Here is a 23,989-nt window from a genome sequence, read left to right on the forward strand (position 1 = left end):
GTGGTTTATTGGAGACGGTCTGCAGCTGTAGGACTTGCTCTGTATATTCCCCAGGGCTATGTCTGCCTTGGCCTTGCATGAAATTCAGTTCTACAACTGTTGACATGCATTGTTGCTCAGTGCTTGAGGTACTGGTTTAATTACTCAAGGTCCAAAATACCGACCTTCATACTCATAACTCATGAAATGAAGGGAAGGAAAAGCAAAGTTGGCACACATTAGGAATTCCAAAAGTACACGTAGACAATGGTTGGATTTGTAAATGAGCAAATGGGAGACTGTTCCCATTCTCCTCTGGCACAGGGCAAGGATAAAATTCATAATGGACAGCAGTGGGTACAGTTGCAAACTAGTTCTGGAAGAACTGAGAGCCCGATGGACAGAGGCGCAGAGGATGAAAGAGACAGAGCACAGCAGGGTTACCGTGGGTCCCTTGTGATTAGACCAGCTGCCTGCTTACTATTCCAGAAGAGTGTAGACTACCTCTAATAATAATCTTTTAAGTGATAACTCACGTAGGTGTTTGTGAAATAATAAGCAGAACTTCTCTGTTCAAAGTTTTACTAACTTTTACAGGTAGTACAAGGGACTTCCTTGGCAGTCTAGTAGTTAAGACTTAACCTTCCAGTGTAGAAGATGTGGGTTCAATCCCCGGTTAGGAAGCCTCATGGCCAAAAACCCGAAAAACGTAAAACAGAAGCAATTTTGTAGCAAATTAAATAAGGACTTTAAAAATGGTCCACAGCGGAAAAAAAAAATAATAATAATAAAGATTAAAAAAAGGTAGTAAAAAAGTAAGTAGCTCCAGTGCTTGAATACTTAAAAGTTGCCACCTTGTCATGGATTATAAAACCTTTTTTTATAGTTTTACTGAGTCCAATAAACTCATATATATATATATATATATATATATATATATATATATATTTATCAGCTGACTCTCAAATAAAACAGTGAGATAAGCTGGACAAACATGTATATCCTGTAATACGGATGAGGAAAGTAGGGGTCAAGAACTTTGGAAATAATAGGTTGCAGTAACAGGGAAAATATGAGTTGTAGCCTACTACAGATTAGTAGGATAACAAGTGACGGAGAATAAATTAGCCCTTGGATAATTAGCCCTGATGAGACTTTAAACACAAGAGATTTTCACAATTGAGTGTTGAGAGCCACACAATAAAATAAAATAAATGATGAAAAGTTGGATCTCAACTTCAAAGTGTTCCTTCCAAAGAGTTCATTAATTGGTTGAGAATGAAACAAAATACAAATGTTTGTCCCACTTAAAACGTTTGCCAGACTGTCCTCAACTCAAAGCCTTTAATGGTTTCCTACTCAAGTCAAAGTCACTGTTTTACAAATCGGCTGCTTTTTACCCTTCTGACTTCCTGTTCTGTTACTCTCTATTTTTATGCGTGCTGTGATGGTTTCTTTCATATGTCAAGACTGGGCTTGGGATACCCAAGTAGCTGGTAAAACATATTTCTGAGGACCTTGGTAGAGGTGTTTTTCGCGTTGATTCCATAGACTGAGCAAAGAAGATCCCCACTCACCAGTGTGGGTGGACATCTTCAGTCTGTTGAGAGCCCCAGTATAACAAAAGAGAGAAGAAAGGGCGAATTTTCTCTTATTTTCCATTCACGAACTGAAAAATCCGTCTTTTCTTGCCCTTGGACGCTGATGGTTCCAGGCCTTTTATCCTGGGGCTTACTCTAGTGATCCTCTGGTTCTCTGGTCTTTGGACTGAGACGCCCACCCCTGCAGCCATCACCGAGCAGCGAGCTGCGGTCCCGGTGCTCTGCAGCAGCTTCCCACTAGCTATCTATTCTGCACATGGTGGTCATATGTCAGTGCTCCTCTCTCCATCTGTGCAGCCTCTCCTTTCCCTATTGTGTCCACAAGTCCATTTTTATGTCTGCGTCTCTATTCCTGCAGTGGCTACTCAGAGTAGCCAGGGCTGGAGTAGGATGCAGATCATTCTTTTGGTCCGATCAGTTAAGAGATCATACAATTCCATAAGAAGAACCCAGAGACTTTGGCCCATTGAAGGCTATTTCTTTCTTCTTTTATGTATGTCCATGAATGGATGATATAAAATGTGTGTATAACTCTCACTCTAGAGTTTCACTTCTGTCTTATTTGATGAATCACTCTGGTAGCTTACTGATAAGAAAAATTATTCTAAAGAGATATTAGTGTATTTTGTGGGTATATTTTATTTTTTAATACTTTCCCATCCTAACAACGTAGTCCAACCCAAAATGAACTGGTCAGCAACCAATGAACTTGAGAAAGACCCTCAGAACTCACATGAGAGAATGACACCAGCTGACACTGATTTTGGTCTTGTGACAACTTATCAGGTAAATTGTGTCCCCATAGAATTCACATATTAAAGCTCTGAAGTGAAGTGAAGTGAAGATGCTCAGTTGTGTCCAACTCTTTGTGATCCAATGGACTGAAGCCTGCCAGGCTCCTCCATCCATGGGATTTTCCAGGCAAGAGTACTGGAGTGGGGTGCCATTTCCTTCTCCAGAGGATCTTCCCAACCCAGGGATCAAACCCACGTCTCCCACATTGTAGGCAGACGCTTTACCATCTGAGCCACCAGGGAAATCCCAATTATAGCTCTAACCCCCAGTATTTCAGAATGTGGCCGTTATTTGGACATAGGATCTTTTAAGGTGTAGTAAAGCAAATGAGGCTGCTAGCATGAACACTAATCTGGTGTGACAAGAGTCATAAGAATAGGAAATTTGGATACAGTCAGAGACACCCTGCTGGCTCAGGTGGTAAATAATCCGCCTGCAGTGCTGGAGACTCAGGCTTCACCCCTGGGTCAGGAAGATCCCCTGGAGAAGGGAATGGCAACCCACTCCAGGAGTCTTGTCTAGAGAAGTCCATGGACAGAGGAGCCTGGCCGGTTACAGACCAAGGTGTCGCAAAGAATCGGACACAACTGAGCAACTAACACTTCTACTTTCACACTTGAGACACCAGGGAAGTGCATGCCAAGAAATAAAACTATTTGCAGACACAGAGAAGGCAAGAACCCAGTTGAGCCCTGGGTTAGGAAATACAGAAACTAAGAGATAATTAATGGATTTTGTTTAAAGTCACTAAGTTTCTGGTAATTTGTTCTGCAGCAATAGAGAATTAATGCAACATATAATTACATCTGTGTCCTCTTGGGGCTTACAATTAAGCAAAGTATGGTAACTAAACAGACAACAGACACAAATACAAATCAGTAAATATGTAGTCATTTCTCCATCAGTAAAATGAGACAGACATTGATTTAAGTGTCTGTATTTTTTCAGTTTTACATTCTTACCCTGGCTGCTTTGTTATAATGGTTGTTTTGTCAGGTATTATTCGATTTATTAGTCAAGATTCTCTCAATGTTTGTTCTGTGTATCAGGACAGAAATATGCATAATACCTACAATGTTGACCCACAGGAATTTCAGGGTATTGCATTTCTTTTGAATTACTGTGAAAATGTAAAAGTTACACTCAGTAGAACTTGTATATATGTAAATACATGTGTATGTGAAAATTGCTTCAGTCATGTTAGACCCTTTGCAACCCCGTAGACTGTATAGCCCACCAGGCTTCTCTGTCCATGAGATTCTGCAGGCAAGAATACTGGAGCAGGTTGCTATGCCCTCCTCCAGGGGATCTTCCCCACGCAGGAATTAAACTCGCATCTCTTACATCTCCTGCATTGGGAGGCAAGTTCCTTATGACTAGTGCCACCTGGGAAGCCCATTGTGTGTAATAGTGGATAATCTTTGTTTAAGTATATGGAGTCATTTGATAAAGGTAAATATGCAATTTTGTAACTACACTGGATCATAGAAAAATGTTTGTAACTGTTATTCCTTACCTCAAAAAAATCTTTGAGAGGACCAGCATTTTTTTGAAGGCTGTGTCAGCCCTGAGTAAACCACTCTATTTACTTGTTCTTGTTTTGACTCAGAGGAAGCTGAGAACAAAAGCTAATATATATTAGACACTGTATCACTAATGCCCCCACTTCTCAGATGAGGAAACTGAGTCTTAAGAGAATTTAAGTCAAGTCTCACTGCTGATAGGTGGTCATTCATGAGTTGTGTCCAATTCTAAAGGGCATGATCTGACTGAAAAAGAAAAAATTGAAAACTGTAGATAACTGTGTCTGATGCTGGAAAACTACCAGAATCTAAAAAGACACTGACGCCTAGAGGTTTATAAGTCATCCGGGGTTTGACGCTGAGAAAAGCATGCATCTGAAACAGTTGATGAATTGCTCCAAATTTGACTTGATAACCTGCTTTTTGAAAGCCAATCTAAAGAGACCCTATCTGCTAAAGGCCAATGGCCATCTGCCTCTGAGGAGCAAATTTAGTGTATTCAGAACCAAGACTATACCACTTGACTCAGCTCAGGTCTTCAAAATCGTCATGTGAGCTGTCATCCCAGTATCCTGGAGGCTCTGGTGGTCAGACAGCCACTGAAAAATGGAAAGGATGCCACCCATGGGAGTGATCAGACCAAATGTTCTGTGTGCACAGAGATCCTTCTTCTTGGAGTGCTTTTGCCAAATTATCTCTTTTGTTTGAAAAAGGTAACACAGAAACTGTTCTACAGGATTCATTTTCCCTTAAAACTTATGAAGTTTTACCAACCAGAGGTGTTTGAAGGAAAGGTCATCCTGTGAAAGGAATAATTGTTCCCTTGGAAGATTTTTTTTTCCCAAAAAAAATTCTTTATTGTAGAAAAAGCTCATTGAGCACTAGTTTCTCTCCAAAGAAATTAAGCTTCTATAGCCTATGAATTCAAATGCAGTACAGGAGACTGAGACATTTTAAGATCCATTAGGTTATCAAGCCTGTTCTTCTGTAGCCTACTTTAAATTCTCTCTGCAAGGTGATTAAAAGTAACATTTAATAACAGGTCAGTTGACAAGTAATTATTTAGCACCCACAGGGTGTAGAGTTCTATTCAAAATGCTCAGATTTAAATTTTTAATGTTACATAACGGGAAGGGAGACAATAATATCTTTTTCTCTGAGCATGGGAACAATATTCAGTCCTACTTTCTCCCATATTTTGGGAAGATAGGCTGTCAAAAATCATGCAAAAAGTTAATAAGAAGTTACTTTTTGCAGTGTTCTCTTCTTTGTAAAATTTTTTGCATTTTGTTGTAGAATCAAAACACTCCTTTTATGGAGTAACAAATAACCTTATGTTCCTATATTTCAAATGAAGAAACTGAGGCCCAGAATGATAACTTATAAATATACATTTCCTGGACAGAAATCTTCCATCCACCATACTCTACTTATATATCTTAATCTAGTTCGTTGTTACTGAAACTTCAGCATGCTGAAGTTCATAATATAAGATTAGCTCTGCTCTATTCTAAGCTCCCTCAGTTTTCTGTATTTTCCAAGTAGTGATCTTTGTAGGTAAAATCTGGGCTTATGTAACCAAGCCCAGTATAAAGGATCAGAAGTCCAGGACAGAGGTCATTTTTAGTGTTTGCTTATTATTACTTCTCAGTGTCTGGCATAGAACTTGAAACACTGTAAGAGTTTAATAAATATGATTTGAATGTTAAAAACATTTCTTGACTCTATGATTTTCTAATAAATGTGTGCTGTCTTGCCAATCTCGTGATGCTCAGCACACTAAAGATGCTCAATAAACCTGTGTTCAAATATTGAATTGATGTTCAATGCATTTCCCACATATAACACTCTAGCAGCCCCAGCAGGAAAGGACATATGGCACATTTATTTGTGATAAATGTTCACTATGGCTGTTATTTCCTTGTTGTTTATTTACTTATATTAGTTTGAATCATGCAAAGTATCTTTGTTGCAGACGAAAACTATTATTAGTAAATGCAGTCAATTTCACATAGTTCATCAGCTTAACGCTTTCCACCACAAACTTAATTTACCTGTTATGGTATATTTGACAATAAAATATTTGTGAAAACTCTAGGACTGCAAAGTGAAAATCTAGGGATGAGGAGGGGAACTCTAATGGAGCAATAGATTCTGTTATTATATTGCCTTTAAAAGAGATCACTCTTAGCACTGTTAAATTTAGCTCTGAACTTGCTTATGATAAGACAAAAAAGAAAAGCATGATAGATTCAGGCTAACTTTGGTGACCAAGTTTAAATGCTTACAATTCACACCCTATAAAATGTCGTGATGCTTAAGTTCTACACCCATAGATTTTCTTTTTCCATTGAGTTTTCTCCCGAAAGTCAGGACTTCGGTTCTACTCGTAAACAAAATATTGAAGTAATTGTCTAGATCCATTACTATTATTGAAACTGTTTTATTGAGAAATAGATGAGCTGATTTAGCCTCACTGTCCATATGTGTGACTTGCATCAGGTAACTCTGAAATTCTGTTTGACTCATAGGCTTCCTGTGTAGCGCATGCCCACAATGCGGGAGACCTGGGTTCAATTTCTGGGTCAGGAAGTTCCCCTGGAGAAGGAAATGGCAACCCACTCCAGTATTCTTGCCTGGAGAATCCCATGGACAGAGGAGCCTGACAGGCTACGGTTCATGGGATCACAAGAGCTGGACACGACCTAGTGCTCTTTCTTTCTTTCATGGTCTTGACTCAAATATTTTGCATAACTAGAAAAGGCCCCTTAGGCTTCATGGCCCTAGGATCCTGAGCTACATTTTGACTTGCTTCTCTCAGTATTCCCACAACCTTTGTTACACCTTCTAACAGTTAAACTGGTTTGTTTCTCTGAAGATTTTAACCCTCTAATTCCAACATGCTGTCGAGATTCAGTTTATTTCTACAATAAGATGCTAAAAGAATTGGGGTACTGTCTAATTTTTAGATTTTCTAAAACAAAATTCAAAGTTTGCCTTGACATGGTCAAACATAAAGGAATCTCAAGAAAAAAAAGGCAAAAACAGCAAAGTCAGACTATATTCGCTTAAACAGTAGTTTTCCAAAATCATGTCCACTCAAAAAATTGTGAATGTGATCTTATTTGGAGACACTTTTTTGTTGATATAATCAAATGAGGATGAAGACATACTGGATTAGGGTGGGCCTTAATGCAATGACGGCCATCCTTATAAAAAGAGGGACGTTTAGACACAGATCACAGAGAGGAAAGACAGCCGTGAGAAGCCCAAGGCAGAGACTAGAGTCAGACTTCCATAAACTGAGGAACATCAAGGATTGCCATGGCCACCACAAGCAGGAAGAGAACGGGAAGGAGTCTGTCTACCCTAGAGATGCGAGAGGGAGCCATGCCTGACTGACACATGGGTTTCAGATTTCTGGCCTCCAGAAATGGGAAAGAATAAACTTTTTCATTTTTAGCCACCCAGTTTGTGATAATTTGTTACAACAGCTTCAGGAAACTAATCCAAAGATAGAAATAAAAATTGTGCTTTCTTTCGTTTCCATGCATGAGATGTCAAGGTGAAAAAACCATTCTCAAGAATTCCAGGCGTTCTGTCTCCATCCATGAGAAGAATCACTAAAATTCGGAAGGTGACAAACTTGCAAAATTTTTGAACTTGAGTTTAAAAGTTAGGTCATAGACATTGTTTCTTGGATAGTAAGATCTTAAAATTGTGTAGCACTGTCTACTAATTTGACCCTCAAGGAACCCTTCCATGCAGATAAGGAAGCTAATCAAACTCTCAAGTGGAAGAAGAAGAAGAAGCCTAGATTCAGGAGGATTAAATGATTTGCTTGAGTTGCTCAACAAATCAATAAAAAAGCCTAAATGGTAACTTAGATGTCCCCCTTCAAGTCTTTATTTTTTGTGATTCAGCCATGAAGCTCCCAAATAGGTGTGACTAGTTTACTATTTTCTGACGTGATATTTGACCTTCTGCTTAACACTTGGGAGCAGCAACCTTGCAGGTTGGGTTGTTTAACCAGGGAGACAGGAATTCCTGGGTCTATGGAAAGAAGGGGAGATTCAACAGTCTGAAGTAACATATATCGAGTGTATGTGATAAGATACACTTGAGAGCACTGGAAAATGTATGTGCTCTGGGAATTAGATCCCTATGACAGGCAAAGGGCATTGGAGAAGATGAGAATTTAAAAGAAATGAAAGCATAGAGTCTGCAAGTTGCTGAAAGTGCTCTAGGGAATATGATTTATGGCCAGAAACATAAAAGGCCCATAACCAACAACAGAATACAAAGCAGTGGTTCCCAACTGCCAGGCCACAGAAAAGTGCCAGCCCAAATGGCAGAGACTCCTCTGAGGAGTTTATTAAAGACAGTGAGACCAGAACTTCTGTTCAGGGAATTCTTCAGCCCCTTGGGAGATTCCGATGCCCAAGTAAGTTTTGTCATTCTCGCTTCAGGAGAGGTATTAGGTGATGGTTTTGCAGGGTTGCTCATAAGCCATATTCTTCCTGCCCTCATTTATCCCCACCTGTAACTGACTAATATCCCCATTAGTCAGGGACTGGAGAATGTCAGATGCATAATAGACAATGAAGGGGAAACTGAGGCTTTAGTTCTGTGCCTCTCACATCAGCTTACAGAGGCAAAACTTTCTAAGGTTTTCTTTCTTTTTTTTTTTTTTTTGGTACAGTGTTTTTATAACATTTTTTATCTCTTTTTCACTAGGTGATAGAACCTATAAGAGGATACCCATTGTTTTATCTGAAATCAAATAGTCAGTGGGCAAAATCTTAAAGTAGAAAATATTTAAAATTTGTCAATGACCTCTTTTAATATGGTTCATTCATCAAAATCCCCTTTCAATCTGTTGTGGACTATCCAATAGGCAGGCAAAGAAAGTTCAGAGGACAAATCGCAATAGGAGTGAATAATTCATTCCAAAGAGAAAACAATACTGCTGGCTTTTAGAATTTACTAGATGTATTTAATGGTTATATTATTCATTCTGAATTATATATAAGAGAGGTGCCATACTATTTTCAGTTTCCATGGCTTCTGAACATCCTAATTACTCCTTTTCTTTAACTTTTTGTCAATTCCCAATCATCACATCTTTTGGATCTCTCTGTTTTCAACTACTATCTATGTGTTCAAAATATTTTCACTCATTCCAAAATTAAAATTGCTTTCAATAGGATTTGATAAACTAATTCACCTGGAAGAAACGTCTCAGACTATCTCTGATAGGGCTGGATACTGTATAGTATTTTCTTCTCTGCAGCCCCAGAATTTTAGGCATAAATTGTAAGTCCATAGTGCATCTATTTTGAGACCATGTTGCTTTCCAAGTTCTCCTCAAATTATATTCAAAGGCAGCTGTCCATGTTAGCTATTCTTGAAGCCACTTCTGAACGCTACAGCAAACAAACAAAATAACACCAGCGTTGGTCTCATTTTTTTCTTCAGTTTTTAGTCTTTCTTTCTGCTAATGAGCTAGCTTAGACTGTGTGTTGGTTTATTAAATGCTTAAATCACTTCTGTTAAAGCTATTGACTACATTTTAAATTATTAACCACCTTCAATATTGCATTTCCAAGGATTTAAACTGATTTTACAGGAGTTCAAATAACGATCTAGGGACTTGAAAATCTGAGAAAGCCCTGTGCTTTGATATTCTTCAGAACTTGAGGTCTACAGAACCTATCTCCCTTGTAATTTTTGTGGTACCCACAATCTCATTGGAAACCAGAATCATTTATCTTGTAGATTTTCATCGCATTTGACTGCTGTTTCCTGTTCCAACAAGAAAACAAAGAACAGAAGATTTAACTTAGAGTTAAATTTAAAAAATACTTGGTATGGAATTAGATTTGTAAAAAAATTTCACTTCTTTTCCTTCTTTTAATCACACACACACACACACACACACAGAGCAATATGGCTTTACAATCAGGGAAGAAGGCAGTTAACTTCTAACTGTTGCATGGATTGAAAATCACCATAAATATTAATAAGAGAATAAATTCGGATCCTGGATCTTTAAGTTTTGGAATCTATCCAAGATAGAGTTAGCAACAGAACAATAGGTAATACTCTAATGATGGCTAATTAGCCCCTGCTTCGGAATTTCAGTTCCCATAGGATGCCTCTAATGATGATTTTCCACTACCATTACCTGCAGAGGATTGTATAACTTGAAGGGCCCAATGTGATGAAACTGGCTCCTTCCAGACTCCCTAACTTTATTATTATCAATGGGTTTCTATATAAAAGCAATGAAGCACCTTTTCCTGGCTCAAACCTAAAAGAATATGACAAGGTATTTCAAGTATGCATACATATGCTCCCCCTAAGATACACATAATTGGAAATAGTAAACAAATTCTTTAAGAAATAGTCTTCTATAAAGATGACTAGATAGCATAACAAGTATGGAAGACAGGCATAACTTTTGCCCGGCATATATAATGGCATTTGCATCCTTAGCTCGGGGCAGGCCAGCCTGGTTAACCAGAGACCCCGTAATTTACAGTAGATGTCTTTAATGAGGCCACTGAGAGACATGGGAAAGTAGACAGAGAGCGGGAAGAGTGAAAGTGGGTCTATAATAGAAAACAGAGGTTTCTAAATGCAGTTTCGGAAGACAGAGAAGGGTATAGTAAAAATTAGCATAACAGCCATGTCTATAGAAACATTCTTTACTTCTAAGCTTTCATTAAATCAAATACTAAGTGGCAATTACTGAAATACAACAGGCACATTCAGACTCTTGACAACGCTCAACCACTCTGGGCTTTATAAGCATTTGTCCCAGTTCACATTATGTCCCCATCACACGAGGCGACTGTTTTACCACAGTCTTCAATGCCATGTGGAACAATCTAGGGTTCTTGAATGGCTCAATTATTTTGAGGTAATTCAAGACATCTCTATTGAGGCATCCAGTATTCAACCTGCGTTTAAATAGACTCTCGGGTCCTGAAAAGCATAAATGTATGCAATAGACAAGTTATCATCTGTTTCGGAGGGAGTAGGGCTTTACTTCCTGACTTAGAATTGTTCAATTGTGGGCACACACATAGGATAATGTGCACAATGAAAAGTTTGATGCTATAAATATTTATTACACAACAGGGTTCAGAAAGGCCTACACTGAGTTGAGAAACAGGCAAGCAGAATTAACCGGCAGCATTTTGTTTTTCCTTTCTGGTTCTATATTGTTCAGTGTAGAGTTACTTCCAGCAATTCTTAAACATGTTTCACATTCGTCTGGGGTTGATAAGCAATGCCACTGTATCTCACCAATTTGGAAATTGAGGCTTGGACATGAAGCTGACTTATTGCATAGTTAACCCTAAATTGATGATGTTTCCTAGAGGTTAGAAAAAGAAAGTAGCCGTAAACTGGAGTGGAAAAGCCCCTCACCAGGTGACAGATCAACGTGATATTTCTGCTCCTTGACCCTTTTACTCAAACTTGTCCTGTGTGCAGTCCTTAGAAACTGGAGACATCAGGCAGACTGGACAACAATTCAGAGACTCTTAGGACGACTCACCTCGTGAAAGGGTCTTTTAGTGTATATATGTGTGTAAGTACAGACTGGCCATTTTAAATGGCATAATCTTAGTCATGGTCTCTTTTGTAAACAACCACATTTTACCCACAATGTTTTTCATATTGATATTGTCAGGGTGATAATATCAAATCAGAATAAACTCTTCACATATCCTGGAAGAGTTGCTGCCGAGATATGGAAAAATATTTCTAATGGCCAGGGCATTAGTAGGTCTCATGATATTAAGGATATATTAAGGATATAATTATCTCATGATATATTAAGGAAGCACCATGTATACAATCGTTGGGAGTGGAGTAAGGTAAGTTAGGGGGACTGGAGTCAAAATCATTTCTAATTGGTCCTAAGTAGTGATTGAGGCTGATCTAGCTATCTTTAGGGTTTAAAATGCTGCAACACATTCTATACACGCCCCTTCCCTTCTCCGCAAAACTGGCTGATTGTTCCTTTGTGAATTCTTTTCTCATCAGGGCTACCCTTTGTGATAATGTTCAACAACTATTAGCCTACATGAAGTTACTTTTGAGTCTTGAACAGAGTTATGGAGAAAGGAAGCTGGATCAAGGCTCTGCAACCTAGTGAAGATTTTGCGTATTGCAACTAAGACTCTGCACAGTCAAACATCAATCAATCAGTTAAATAGGGGGAAAAAATGTTCCTGGAAGACAGATGGATCTTTCTATCCTTCCTCTAATCCCAGATCCAGGGTCCTTGTTCTTTCCTTTCATACGGAGTCTAGCTTATCTTCAGTCCAATTCAGTATAACTTAACCCATCAAGTCTCTTCAGAACTGTTACCTATGTGTTCATGCTCAGTCACTTAGTTGGGTCCGACTCTGTGATCCCGTGGACTGTAGCCTGTCTGGCTCCTCTGTTCATGGGATTTTCCAGGCAAGAATACTGGAGTGGGTAGCTATTCCCTCCTCCAGGGGATCTTTCTGACCCTGGGATCCAATTCACTGGCAGGCAGATTCCTTACCATTGAGCCACCTGGGAAGTCCCCTATGTAGTGCTGTATAAATCTGTGGAATTTGGGGAAGGCAGTAAGGAGAGATATGAGAGCATTTAAAAAGATATTAACAAAGCCCTTGGGAGACTTATAAGAACAATAAGAATCAAATAAAACAATAGTAATTATCAGTTGGCATGCATGTCTGTGTGCATGCTTACACACACACACACACACACACACACACACACACACACACACAGCAATCTTTTCGATGATCAGATGAATATGTAACAGAATCCTGTGGATGAGCCCATTTCTAACTCTGGGTGAGTCCAGACACTGGAGCTCTCTCTTTTCAGAGCTTCCCCCAGCACCTTGTGTAATCACATCAAAGGTCAGGCTACTTTTTCTCCCTGAGGCTCAGCTATTAATGTTAACCCTCCCACAGCAAATTCATCCATGTTCCTGATGTTAGGATTCTTACCTTGTTTCTTTTTATCCTTACTCTACACAGTAATTATCTGGCTTAGACATAATCACGTGAGAAGCTTTCAAAAACTTTATTATTACAAAATGTTTCAAAACATACAAAATCTAGAGAACAGTAATGTCAGCCCCCTCATTCCTCCCAACATTTTGCTTCAATATATTTCAGTTCATGGCTGAATTTTTTTCACTTCCTAATCCCCCAAATTCATTTGAAGTAAGTATCAGATTTTTTATCATTTCATCCAAAAATATTTTCCAGTACATATTTTAGAAAAAATATTTGGATGTATAATTACATACTGTCATCACACTTCAATATAGCATTAATTCCTTGATAGAACATAATATTCTATCAATTTTAAAATCAATTATTGCATACACTATTATTTCAAAGCTTGTTTTATGTTATCAGAACTAGAATATGGTATGGATCTCAATTGGTAGTTGATATATATTCCTTAAGTGTCAAACCGGTCAATCCTAAAGGAAATCAGTCCTGAATATTCACTGGAAGGACTGATGTTGAAGCTGAAGCTCCAATACTTTGGCCACCTGATGCAAAGAGCTGACTCATTGGAAAAGACCCTGATGTTGGGAAAGATTGAAAGCAGGAGGAGAAGGGGACGGCAGAGGATGAGCTGGATGGATGGCATCACCGATTCAATGGACATGAGTTTGAGTAAACTCAGAGAAATGGTGCAGGACAGGGAAGCCTGTTGTGCTGCAGTCCATGGGATCACCAAGAATCAGATGTGACTGAGCAACCGAACTGTAACAAGTATCTTTTAAAATATCCCTTCCCACACCCTCTTCTCTTTTTCTTTCTCTCCCTCTGTCTCTGCTTCTGTCTCTCTTTTGACCTTACTAATTATTCTTTGAAGAAGTGGGTTGTTTCTCCTTTTTCTCACCATCTGGACTTCTCTCATTATCTTCCTGAGGTGTTATTTTATGCTTACTCTACTCTGTTGCTTGTATTTTCTGAAAATGAATCTAAATGCTCCATCAATTTTAGGTTTGAGCTTCTTGAAAAGCAGAAGTCATACCATATTTGGTAGTCTCTATTGCTGTGATGTTAGCAGTGATTAATGATTATTACCGCAATTCATTATGCCATAAGGAGTTGCAAAATAATGATATTCTAGTTCTAACTTCTTATGCTAACATTCCTATGATATTCTAGTTCTAACATTCCTGGACTATGTATCTTAAAAGAATCTCCTCCATCCAACTCCAAATACCATTGCATTGGGAGTTAGAGATCTAACATAATGAATTTCGGGGTGAGAGGTTGGAGGAGAACAATTCAATTCATAGCATAGGATTACATAACTAAATTGTAAAGTCATTTGGAATAAATTGTCTGTAATGCCACCAACTGAAATAAAGACAGACATATTATTTAATTTTACTTTAGATTTCTAGGAAATGTTAATTTTGTTTTGTAATTATGTAAACATTTTCATGAATCCAAACTGAATTACACAAAACTAGAAGATTATTTCCATCCGGTACCTCTTCACTATTTCTTCCCTCCCATGTAGAGAACATTAAAAAAATGTATTGCTTATTCTTTTAGATAGCATATTTAAGAGACATATTCTTAGGAACTAATTTCAGCCTACCAAATTAGAATAATAATAATTCTAGCAAGTTAGAATCCCAGAGGGAGGCCAGATGACTCTGATGCACGTATCTGATTACAAATCCTACATACTCTTCTTCAATGATGTCATTTATTCCATACTTTCTGTTATAACTTAAAAGCCAGTGACTCAAAAATCTATTTCTAATCTTCAGTCTCTTTTGGATAATGGATTGTTGAAAAAACCAGATAACATAATGTCATCCTATCTTAATATATTCCAAGTAATCTTATTTGTTAAGTGTATCTGAGTATCTATATTGACACATTCTTAGAGGAACATAATTCTTTCCTTTTTCTTACACTCCATACCAAAGCCTGACATTTCTTCCAAGTTGTTCCTCAAAGTCAGTCTCTATCTTTACTGCCGTAACCTTTGTCAGGACCAGGGCTTCTCAGTCTTGGAACTATTGGCATTTTTGAGTAGATAATTCTATGTCACGAGGAGCTTCCTTGTACTTTGCAGATTTTCTAGCAGTATCTTTGTTATCTTCTCTATTAGGTGTTATCAGCCTCTTAGGTGTGATCCAGACATTACCAGGTGTCCCGTCTGTGTGTGTGTGTGTGTGTGTGTGTGTGTGTGTGTAGGTGAACTCTGTGCGGTAAGGTGGAGGGCAGATGGAGAATCTCTTGTCTGAAGCATCATCACCTCACTCTTAGACTCCAACAAATCCTCAGGCCTGGTCTACCTGCTTCTAAAATCATTGGTCTTCCACATTACTGTATATTACAAAATGCATCCTTCTTAATCCCAAACTTTGTTTTTTCTATGGGATATAGGCAAATACCACAGTCAGCTCTACACTGTTCTTGACTAAGAGTCCTTTCCACCATCATCTTCTGCTACTCACTCCCTACCCTGCCTAGTTCCATCCCCTTCTGTAGTGGCAGCTGCTCATCCCACCTCTCCAAATCTCCATTTATTTCTCTTCAATTTAGGCACATACTTTTTCCTCAGCTACATACCACTTGCTTTTTCAAGATGGAAAACCTCTAATCCCTCTTTTTGTAATCTTTATGTATTCATTCTTATTGCTGTTTGGTTGTACAGTGCTGCATGTTGCATCTTAATTCCTCAACCAGGGATTGACCCCTCAGCCTTTGCATTAGGAGCATGGAGTCTTAACCACTAGATCACCAAGGCGGTCTCTCTAATCACTCTTTAAGCTGGTTCTCAAAATTTGTTTAGCGAATGAGGCTTTTCCCTTTACCCCCAACTCAAGTACAATACCAAAGATAGCATATTGTAACTATTTATACTCACTCTCACTCCTTTTCCAGGTAGCTCCCCAAGGGTGGCTGGATTTATTCACAATGCTTACACAGTACACCAAAGAGACACTTACTTGTATCTTCACCTTCACCTTTCTAGAATACTCCATGTCAGTAGAAGTAGAAAAAAAAAATTGAGCAGTAAAATCATTCCTTTGAGATCTGCAGCCAGCTGGATTTAAAGGGTAATTGACTGACTGCATGTGATCCAGAAAACATATCACTCAAAACGCTTCTTTCAGAGTTACTTTTAACTTTTAAAAGCATTTTATTACTGCTAGAATTTGAAATAAAAGTTAGTAGTCCTTAACAGAAGAAAATGGCACCCAAGGCATTTCTAGAACTGATTGCAGAGTGCGCCTGTGGTGCCAGCAAAGGTCTGTTCCTTCTGACAGCACAGCTTCTGATCTGGAGCACTGAACTTCATTACCCACCTGTGCATTTCAGGCGTGGCTGCTGTCCTCTGGTCCATGCATGCCCTTTCAAGGATTCTCAAAAGAGAATCAGGATGATATTGAGATGTTGGCAATGTTAGCCTGTCTGGAGAGAAAGTTATACTTGATACGATGGAGATGATCTGACCAGAAAGACACAGGGAGGTGGGAAAAATAAGCTCTATTTGAATCCCTCATTAAGTTGCATACAGAAAAAGAGCACTTGCAAAAGTTAGAAACAAAACCAAATGAAATAGGGGTTGACCATTTTTAAGAGCTATCTTTCTTTATGAAAGTTTATTCTTAATTTTAGCCTTTGCTATTCTAGTCATGATAGTTATATAAGCTTCCCACTTTCTAGAGCAAGTGGGAAGAAAAGGAAAGAAAAGTGAACATTAACTGAATGTATTTCATATGTGGACAATAATGTAACAGAGGAGAACAAATTTGACTCCATGTTGAATCTACTCCTTGAGCTTTAAGCTTTTACTCTGTCTCCCGTGTTTAGTCACTCTGGCTCTGCACCTTTGTAAAAGCATGTTGCCTCTAGCCTGAAACTTTCATGACAGCCTGTTCTCAAGGCTCTGGTCTATAAAGGTATATACACTTTTCCATTCAAAATCCCATGGACGGAGGAGCCTGGGGGCTGTAGTCCATGGGGTCGCTAAGAGTCGGACACGACTGAGCGACTTCACTTTCACTTTTCACTTTCATGCATTGGAGAAGGAAATGGCAACCCACTCCAGTGTTCTTGCCTGGAGAATCCCAGGGACGGGGGAGCCTGGTGGGCTGTCATCTCTGGGGTCGCACAGAGTCAGACATGACTGAAGCGACTTAGCAGCAGCAGCAGTGTTAAAAAGATGCAAAACAGGAAATAACAATTGCCTTGTTGGAGGTTTATAAGAATATTGTGACCAGACCTACATGGAGAGTTGCAAGAATAAATGATTCCTGCACCAAGAAGTTTTCAACAACTGGCTTCTTACTATAAAAGAAGCCTGAATTCTAACCTAGGTAAGATGGTTCTTTGGGACACTAATTAACCATCTTGTACATCTGCTGGCTCTTCAAATAAAAATCAATATTTCTTACTCTAGCACCTCATCTCTTGATTTATTGGTCTGCTACAGCAAGCAATGTGAGCTTGGGCTTGGTAACAATAATGTGAAGAATGTAATATCCGTTACTTGGAAACTGAGGCTCTGTGAGATTAGTGCTGTCCTTATGGAGACAAAACTGGTAAGCCTTGATGTATTATTCAGATATGATTCTTTCTGTCTCTAAAGTCTATACACATTTTAGTTACCTCTTATTTTTCCCCTTTATCACTTTTGAGGCTTAAGTGCAATTCTTTATACTTACTGCACTGGGGTTTAGTACAGAGACTTGTGTTCGCTATGTCATATTGCCATATTGGTAGAAAAATGCCCTTCAATTGGTTGACTTTGTTCTTCACAGCTGACTAGGGATGAAAGAAGCAGGTGAGGGTTACTCAAAAGCAAAAACAAACACAAACAAACAAACCTAGTAGTTGTCACCGATTAGGGAAAGGTTAGAATTAAGAAACTCATGTTCCAATGCAACTATCCAAAGAATGGTTAAGCCTAAAAGTAGATTATGTTCATTGGGAATGGAGTTGTTTTACATGATGGTATTTTTAAATTCTTGCTCATGAAAAGAAGCAGAAGAACATTTATATTAAGGACAGAATCCAATCCTTGCAAATGCTTTGCTGTTTCTGCTAGTAAGACAAGGCAATGCACAGCTGATATTGTTTGTAAGAGCAGGGAACCTAAAATCAATCTTGGAGAGAAAGTCTTGACATCGGGGCTTGAGAAAGCGGGTGAAAAGATATAGGACCAAGGGAGAAAATGCACAATGAAGGGGGCTAAAGATCACACTTTTTTGGTTCATTTTTAATTTTTCCAAAAGCTTCATAAAAATGAATTCTAGAGTATCACTAAAATTCACCAAAGTGATGTGAAGATTTTGGACGTGGCCACCTCCCATCTCTACTGCTCTCTCCACTGTGAATGCAGTCCAAAAGACTAACCACTTCTGTTGGAAGTATATTGGACAACTCAAGCAAGCAGAAACAGACTGATTCTAAAAGTCAACCAACAGCTGTTAAGATTTATTTGTAAGTAGCCATTGATTCAAGATCTTCTCTTGATACTACCCTTAGAGATTTATCCATGCTGATTCACAAAAGCATGCTATGAAGGTAGAAAACTGGTATAATTATCTCCGTTTTATAAAAGCAGAAACAGAGCCTTAGAAACAAATCAACATTTCCAGAAATACATAACAACAAAGGAGAAGAACCCAAGTCCAGAGCACCTTTGCTTTGGACAATGTGGTTTCACACACTCAAGAAACAGTGTTTCTCCTGGGTCTGGGCCTTCCTGCCTGATGAGGCCTGGTATTGCATGACCTTTGCAACATATCAGCATAGACAGATGACTGTAAGAAATGTGCAGTGTATTTACCAAGAAATAGTTCCTTGCTAAATTACATTTGGGCAAACAAGAGGTTAATCTATAAGAAATTGTACTATAACTGGTGATCACTGGTAATAATAAATAAGACTTAAGAGCTCTGGGGTAGCATTTTAAATATACAATAGCTAATTAACTAAAACTATACAATTTACAAGCACGTCTATTGAAAACTTGAAACTGCTAGTAGAACATCCATTTACCACACGTAGTAGCTATTACATCATAAGAATATTTTCATTTTGAGTTTATTTTTGTGTATGGTGTTAGAAAGTGGTCTAGTTTCATTCTTTTACAAGTGGTTGACCAGTTTTCCCAGCACCACTTGTTAAAGAGATTGTCTTTAATCCATTGTATATTCTTGCCTTCTTTGTCAAAGATAAGGTGTCCATATGTGCGTGGATTTATCTCTGGGCTTTCTATTTTGTTCCATTGATCTATATTTCTGTCTTTGTGCCAGTATCATACTGTCTTGATGACTGTGGCTTTGTAATAGAGCCTGAAGTCAGGCAGGTTGATTCCTCCAGTTCCATTCTTCTTTCTCAAGATAGCTTTGGCTATTCGAGGTTTTTTGTATTTCCATACAAATTGTGAAATTATTTGTTCTAGCTCTGTGAAGAATACCGTTGGTAGCTTGATAGGGATTGCATTGAATCTATAAATTGCTTTGGGTAGTATACTCATTTTCACTATGTTGATTCTTCCAACCCATGAACATGGTATATTTCTCCATCTATTAGTGTCCTCTTTGATTTCTTTCACCAGTGTTTTATAGTTTTCTATATATAGGTCTTCAGTTTCTTTAGGTAGATATATTCCTAAGTATTTTATTCTTTTCGTTGCAATGGTGAATGGAATTGTTTCCTTAATTTCTCTTTCAGTTTTCTCATTATTGGTGTATAGGAATGCAAGGGATTTCTGTGTGTTGATTTTATATCCTGCAACTCTACTATATTCATTGATTAGTTCTAGGGTTAGGGTAAATGCTGGAGAGCGTGTGGAGAAAAGGGAACCCTCTTATACTGTTGGTGGGAATGCAAACTAGTACAGCCACTATGGAGAACAGTGTGGAGATTCCTTAAAAAACTGGACATAGAACTGCCTTATGATCCAGCAATCCCACTGCTGGGCATACACACTGAGGAAACCAGAAGGGAAAGAGACACATGCATCCCAATGTTCATCACAGCACTGTTTATAATAGCCAGGACATGAAAGCAACCTAGATGTCCATCAGCAAATGAATGGATAAGAAAGCTGTGGTACATATACACAATGGAATATTACTCAGCCATTAAAAAGAATTCATTTGAATCAGTTCTAATAAGGTGGATGAAACTGGAGCCTATTATACAGAGTGAAGTAAGCCAGAAAGAAAAACACCAATACAGTATACTAACACATATATATGGAATTTAGAAAGATGGTAACAATAACCCTGTATATGAGACAGCAAAAGAGACACTGATGTATAGAACAGTCTTTTGGACTCTGTGGGAGAGGGAGAGGGTGGGAAGATTTGGGAGAATGGCATTGAAATAAGTATAATATCATGTATGAAACGAGTCGCCAGTCCAGGTTCGATGCACGATACTGGATGCTTGGGGCTGGTGCACTGGGACGACCCAGAGGGAGGGTATGGGGAGAGAGGAGGGAGGGGGGTTCAGGATGGGGAACACATGTATACCTGTGGAAGATTCATTTTGATATATTGCAAAACCAATACAATATTGTAAAGTTAAATAAAATAAAACTTAAAAAAAAGAAAAAAAAAGAATAGTTTCAGTCATCTGCTAATATGCTAAGACTTTCATTATAGTTAAATAATATGCATAAGACAAAAATTTTTCTTCTTTTAAAGTGACAAGAAAAGACATGCAAGGTTTGTAAATGCTACTTTATGACACTTGCAAACTAAAACTGACAGGGGATATCAAATGCTTATAAAATTCAAGCAGTAAAGGAGTTTCCTCCAGTAACTGGCACTCTTTCCCAGTGTTGAAAGGTGTTTAGTTTTAGTAATCCCAACAGACAGACAGATAGATGGACACACACACATCATATATTTATTCTCTGGAAAAAAAATCAAGTACTGTCTCTGCCTTCTACAGGGTTAAGAGTTGCTGTGATGATAGATGCTCATAGTGTGGTGTGTGTGTGTGTAGTTTCAATTGCTTGTTGTCACTGCATTTTCAGCTTTTAAAAATAAGGATTTAGCCTAGCTTCTCTTTATGCCTGCAGCTCCTAACTTGTGCCGACTCATAGTTTATATTCATTAAATGTGTGATATTTGTTTGACTAGTTCTCAATCTGGCAGTTATTATAGTTGATGGTGCCATTCAGGACCACTCAAAAACTGATGCGAATGCAGAAAGAGCTAGTGCAGTGGTGGGAATGTACAGGCAGATTATATACATAAAGAAACAAGCCTCTTTTATCTACCCTAACTTAGCCATTTCAAACTCTTTTTTCTTTGGGATAAATATTGATTTATTGAGCTTAGAGTATGTATAAAGGCCCTGAGTGAAGGGTGCTACATATGTCTTGTCATTTAAACCTCAAAATAGCCTTGTCTGGAAACTATAATATCCTGGTTTTATGGGTAAAGACACTTATATTCAAAGGGGCTTAGCAATTTGTCCAAGGTCAAAATCACTTAATTTAGAAAAAAAAAATGACAGCAAGAGAAAATTACGATTGCATGGCCAGCCCACAGTTCTCTTTACAGTCCATCAATCCCACCTCTTTATGCTAGCATAACATTTCCAGGCTACAGTTCTGAAAGGAGAGGTCAAAGGAAGAAGAGTCCATAATAAAGCAACCTGAGCCTTTAAAATTCACTCTGACTTATGCTGACAGTTCTCCCTGATCATGTGCTGCTCTGCTACCTAGTTTAACTTCTGGGCTTCCTGTTACCCTCTCCTCCTAGATTCCTAGGCTCATTTTCCTGTGATGTCCTCTGATACCTTCCAAGTATCCGTGCCCCAGACCTCTATCCATTGCCCCAACTCCAATCCATTTTCACAACTTTATGTTCCTAACATTGATCTAACATTGATTGATGCACCAGTTATAATGAATTCAGCCTTTGCAACTCACGAGAAAGTCCCAGAGACCTTTTCCCTCAAAACGAAGGACTTGACTTCAAGCTAGAGGTAAATCTCAACATCTAGGGCATCCAAATTCTTGTTCAGAGAAGGAAATGGCTCCAGTATCCACTCCAGTATTCTTGCCTGGAGCATTCCATGGAGAAGCCTGCTGGGCTACAGTCTGTGGGGTTGCAGAGAGTCCAACACAACTGTGCCATTAACAGACACACGCACACACGCACACACACACACACACACCCCACACACACATCCTTGTTCTTGTTTTTGTGTCACTTTGAAGAAAGCCATTCTCCCGTTTTCCACTCTCTGCTCTCCCTAACATTTCACATGCAATCACTGTGGGTCACTCCAGCTTTTCTCTCTCTCTCTCTCTTTTTTTCAATGAGTTCTCCTTCCTTTTCCCGCACTAGTTAACAACAGTTCAAATTAAGGGTCCTCAACCCCCCAGGCCACACACCGGTGGTGGTCCATGGCCTGTAGGAACTGGGCCACACAGCAGGACATAAGTGGCCGGCAAGTGAACAGAGCTTCATTTGTATTTATGGCTGCTCCCCATCAACGGCATTACCTCCTGAACTCCGCCTCCTGTCAGATAAGTAGGGGCATTAAATTGTCATAAGAGCTTGAATCCTACTGTGTTTGAATAATCCCGAAACCATCTCCCCCCACCCCACCAGGTCGGTGGAAAAATTTTCTTCCACGAAAGCGGTCCCTGGTGCTGGGGACTACTGTTTTAAATTATCCAATTTGACAGCAAAGCCCACAGGTCCAGGGGACTGCTTAATAGTGTAAGCTCATCCCCAGAAGGGACTTTGTTGGAGCACAGCTCTAGTATGAGCAGTAAGAATAGTAGGGTGTTGCTGGTGGTCACCTAATAACAACAAACACTGGTTTTGTGACTCACTAGATGCCTCATAATTTGCTGAGTCCTCTGTATGCATTCTCTCTTTTACGTTGCACAATAATTTCCAGATAGACAGTACCTCTGCTTTTAAAATGTGGAAGATTGTAGCTGAAAAATCTTAATTGCCCAAGATCACATGGCACAGTCAGAATTCAAATGCGTGTTTATTTAAATCTTAACATCTAGCTATTAGCTACTGTCAGCCACTTCCTCCCTTTAGTGTCTCTCTCTACCCCTCATATTTTGCCTTATTTTATTGGAGAAGACAAGGATTTGTGCACTTCTAATAACACATTCAGGACCACACAGCTAGCATATAACAGGGCCAAGATATCACCTTGCCTGCCTGAGTCTTTTTATGACACCAGGTGAAAACATTCTTGAAGGGATGATACATAAAAGTATAACCATCTTTATACATTTGAGATACGTGTCAATAAAAAATCATAAATTCACTAAGAATATCTAGCCTTAGTTCAAAGAAGCAATGTTTATCTCTCCCTAGAGCCACTTTACTGGCAACCTGAGTCATTTTAGTGAGCTGGGGGACCCAGTCATTTCAATGCCTGTTGCCCTGGATGAGTGTCTTTTACAGTCTAGCTGAGTGCTCAAGTCAGAACCCTGACAGACCTGTTAATAGGCAACGCTTCTTTGGGGAAGCCAACAGGTGTGTGAAAGACTGCAGAGCTCTGAGGGCTTTAAATTGTCTGTCTGTCACAGTGAGTCAGCATCTCCCAGGAACAGAAGGTACAAGCCCTAAGGAGGAGATTCCTGAGTCTCACCCTGCCAACATGGCATTACAGACACAGCTTTTAAAGACCAATACTGTTCACTGTATTTCCACTTGGTCTTTGTTCCTAGGACCTCCAGAAAATATTTTGCCCCAGGGTATAGCATATCTGGAAAAATATATAACTGCCTCTGGATATATCCTTTAATATCATGCGGCTACATGTCCATTCCAAACTCCCTAACTATCCCTTTCCCCATCCTTCCCCCCCAGCAGCCATGAGTTTGTTGTGCTGTATTTAAAATGGATAACCAACAAGGACCTACTGTATAACACTTAGAACTCAGCTCAGTGTTACGTGGCAGGGAAAGGGAGTTTGGGAAAAATGGATACATGTATGTGTATGGCGGAGTCCCTTCTCTGTTCATCGGAAACTATCACAAAATTGTTAACTGGCTATACTCCGATATAAA

Source organism: Bos javanicus, chromosome 10, assembly GCF_032452875.1.
Source record: "Bos javanicus breed banteng chromosome 10, ARS-OSU_banteng_1.0, whole genome shotgun sequence".
Classification (NCBI taxonomy): Eukaryota; Metazoa; Chordata; class Mammalia; order Artiodactyla; family Bovidae; genus Bos; species Bos javanicus.